Source organism: Phoenix dactylifera, unplaced genomic scaffold (assembly GCF_009389715.1).
Source record: "Phoenix dactylifera cultivar Barhee BC4 unplaced genomic scaffold, palm_55x_up_171113_PBpolish2nd_filt_p 000100F, whole genome shotgun sequence".
In the NCBI taxonomy this organism is placed as follows: Eukaryota; Viridiplantae; Streptophyta; class Magnoliopsida; order Arecales; family Arecaceae; genus Phoenix; species Phoenix dactylifera.
Genome location: NW_024067682.1, coordinates 197,794 through 201,978, shown reverse-complemented (window position 1 = coordinate 201,978; position 4,185 = coordinate 197,794).

Here is a 4,185-nt window from a genome sequence, read left to right as displayed (position 1 = left end):
CTTTTTATGAGCACTGTTGCCCTAGGGATGGGAAAAACAAATAGTGCTCCTCATTAGTTACATATCTAGCTTGTTTCTACCCATTGAACCTTTTCAGGTTGGGTTACCACCGCGGTGACTTTACTTATGGGCTTAGCCCCATCCCCCTCGACAACTCTAGAACCATTGTTCTAGACAATTCTTTGGTAAGCTGATCAGCTAGATTCCTTTCGGATCTTACAAAATTTAGTGCAATCAAGTTATTCTTTAATTTGTATCTCAATGATTTATGGCGCACTTTCAAGTGCCTATTCATTTTCACATTTGCATTTTCTTGATTGCATTTATCTATAACAGATCTGCAGTCACAATGAATAGATATAAAAGGTAATGGTGAAGTCACAAGAGTAAATCTATCAGTAGATCTCTAAGCCACTTGGACTCAATGCTAGTGGTATCTAGAGCAATCATTTCAGATTCCATGGTGCTCCAAGCCACTACAGTTTGTTTGGTAGACTTCCATGATACAGCCGCACCTCTTAAAAGGAAGACAAAACCAGTGGTAGATTTTGTGTCAATTGTATCACTGATCCAGTTGGCATCACTATAGCCTTCCAGAACAGTAGGATAACCATAATAGTGTAATCCCAGAGATATGGTACCCTTAAGGTACCTGAGAATTCTTTCTAGAGCAGTCCAATGATTATTATTAGGATTGTGAGTATATTTACTCAGTCGGTTCACAGAATATGCAATATCAGGTCTGGTATAATTTTCAAGTGTAGTTTTGGATTATGGATAGCATTTCATTATCTATTGCTTCTTTCCAGAAGGGGGCATCTAGAGATTTCAAGGCATCCTCTAAAGAAGTAGGAGAGTCTTCTATTAGGAATGTGTAGTAGTCTTCTCCAAAGTTCTTTTCAACTCTAGTTATTTTACTTCTAGGTTCAATTTCTTCTTCTTCTTCTCTAAATATGGTTCTGCTAGAACTAGTCCCTAAAATATTATTGGTATTATTTGATCATTTATCCTTGTTTTAAAAGAAATATACTTTCAAAGTAGATTGCATCTCTTGCTTCCATTATGGTGTTGTTATTAATTTCATTTATTTGAGAGTTAAACACTAAAAATCTATTAGCATTACTCTCAATTGCATATCCTATAAATATTGCATCTACTGTTTTGGGTCCAATTTTCTTTCTTTTATTTTTTGGAATTTTTACTTTAGCTAAGCACCCCCACACTTTTAAGTATTTTAAGTTAGGTTTTCTATGTTTCCAGATTTCATATGAAGTTTTATCATTATGTTTGAATGGAATTCTATTCAAGATATAAGATGCAGTTACTAGTGCTTCCCCCCAAAGATTTTTTTGGTGCACCTGAACTAATTAACATAGAGTTAACCATATCCATTAAGGTTCTATTCTTTCTCTCAGCTACTCCATTAGATTGGGGTAAATAAGGAGTTGTTACTTCATGAATTATCCCATGTTCTTTACAGAACTGGATCAGCTCAAATGAGGTATATTCACCTCCTCTATCAGACCTTAAGATTTTAATCTTTTTATCTAGTTGGTTTTTAGCTTCTACTTTATAGACTTTGAATTTATTTAAGACCTCATTTTTAGCTTTGATAAGATAAAGGTGACAGTATTTAGAAAGATCATCTATGAAAGTTATAATATATTTGTTTCTACCCCTTGAGGTTCTTCTTGAGTCACATATATCACTATGTATGAGTTTAAGAAGATCAGAATCTCTACTTACAGAGTGGAAGGGTCTTTTAGTAATTTGGCCTCTACACATATCTCACATTTGTCATTATTCTTAAATTCTAATTTTGGGATTAAGTTCAAGTGCATTAAAAAGCAAAAACAATGATCAAAGATGTATCCTCACAAAAGGCCTATGACTCCCTTATGTAGACTTAAGACTCATGTGCCATACATAGCTTGTTGGCGGGATAATTGAACTACATCCTAATCAGCCACATGGGGGAGAAATTCAAATTCAAATTCAAACTTCTCCCATGCAGGGCACATGCTGAAAATTAAATGGGGAAGGTGAGCAAATGGGTTAGACCTATTATTGACTTTAGTAGTAGTACTCTCACCAACGGCTAAAATCAAGCCTAGGGTGGTGAGCCAGAACCGCATTTGATTCCGCCACCTCCTAAAGTTTTGACCATCAAACTTTTTAGATTTAGCACTAAGATTTTCAGATATGTGGGAAGCCATTAATTTGTAGCTTAACACAATTTTGACACATGTACAAATGAGAAGGTTTATGTCAAATTATTGCACTGATATCTAATTTGAACTTTAGATGTCTAATTGAAAAATCCAAAGAATAACAGCCAGATCAGCTCCAGATCGGTGGTGGAGCACTTGGCTCATTTAAGTACCAGCATTTCTTAGGCACGTATGCCTTTTTGACAAGCTCTTCTTAGACACCGTTATTCAATAGATAATTTCACTAGATATCGTTCAATTTTATCCTAAGTGCAATATTAAGCTAGCTCCTATGAATTAACCAATTTTCGAATTTCTGTTTGAATGGAATCTGAAAATTACTACGTAAGGAGTCCAAATGGAGGTATTAATAAACCTCTTGGAGATTAAGCAATCTAATATTTTACATGAAAAATTAAGTGCTAAAGTAAAACTAGTATAAATGTGTAACAGCTAAAATAGAACAATTTATAATTATGCAGCAAAATATTTAATAAATATTGCAATCTAAAATCTAGTGCTAACAGTACATAAACTTTACTGGATTGTTAGCCTAGATGCACAAATATAATTGATAAATTAAATATTTCTAATATTCAAAACAGTAAATAAGAAGAATAAACTAGCAAATAATTAACTTGACAATATAATAATAAAATGAAGAAAGAGAGAGAAGATGGCCTGTGGATCGAAGCACGCTAATGCGCTGTCCCAGAATAGTTTATGCCCCCCCACGCACGGGTCTGCTGGCACAGATCTCCTAGATATACGACGACCCAATACAGAACCACGTTTTCCCCGTCAGTGCGCCTCCAGGGAAAAGAGAAGAGCACGTTCACACTTACAGATATCTCAAAAGAAACTTAGAAAAATTATGAGGAGAAGAAAAATTTTCTTTATTTCTTTTTTCCCCAATGATCCCTAAAGCCCTTTTTGTCTAGACTCTTGGAATAGGGAGAAGAGAACATTTTGATTGTGTTTGAAATGATCCCTAGAGCCCTTTATATAGGCTTAGGCTCGTCAAAAGAAGAAGATTCCCCTCCCGCGGATTGATGACGTGTCTTTTTGTGCTCCTTTGATTCTTCGGCTTATTACATCTTGTCTGTTCATGCTTCCTTCCTTCTTCGAGGGGCCTTTCCATGCTTGCTCTTATGCTGGATGCATGACACTTGTCATGGTTTGCTTTATTTGGGAATTTTTTCATGTTTGCTTCCTTACTTGTGCACGGATGCTTGCCACTTGACCGTTGACTAATTTAGTTTTCAAAATTTTAAAATATTTAATTTAATTTAACAATTATGCAGTCCAAGCTATGAGGCATGTCTGATAAATTCACTCCATCGTTCTCCATGCGATATATTTAAACAACCTTTATTTTCTAAAAAATATTTTAATCCCAAATTGATTACAAGTTACTTTCCGTACCACTTGCTGGCTATCTGGCATGAAAAGACTTGCCACGCACCAAATCTCGCATGAATCTCGACAATCCCCTCTTGATGGGGTAAGATGGATAAGACTTCAAACCATTTGCTTTTGAAAAATGTCTTGGGGTCCAAAAATGTTGCCATTGTGTAGGGTGCTGACATATGAACCACACCAATATCCTCTTTGGTCATGGAGGAACTCATTCCCTTCCACTAGAGAATGTTCGATCGAATCGCAAGTTTCCGCATGCCCTCTCTAATCCATGGAAAATCCTAATGGACCATCCACGTATGAGTACGTCACCTTAACGCCATCTCAGTACTGATGGAAGGAAAGCATATCCACATAGAACCATCCGGACGTGGGGCATATGGTCCCCTGATTTAATCGACGTCCACGCATTTCGAACCCAGACAACTCGAGTGGAGTCTAAGCCCCCTTACTATCAGACTACCACCTTGGTGGCTGGCACCATGTTTTAGATAAGATTTGTGTGCATACAAAGCCATTTGCCTATTGTTTTAGGGTAGAGTAACATATCGGGTGA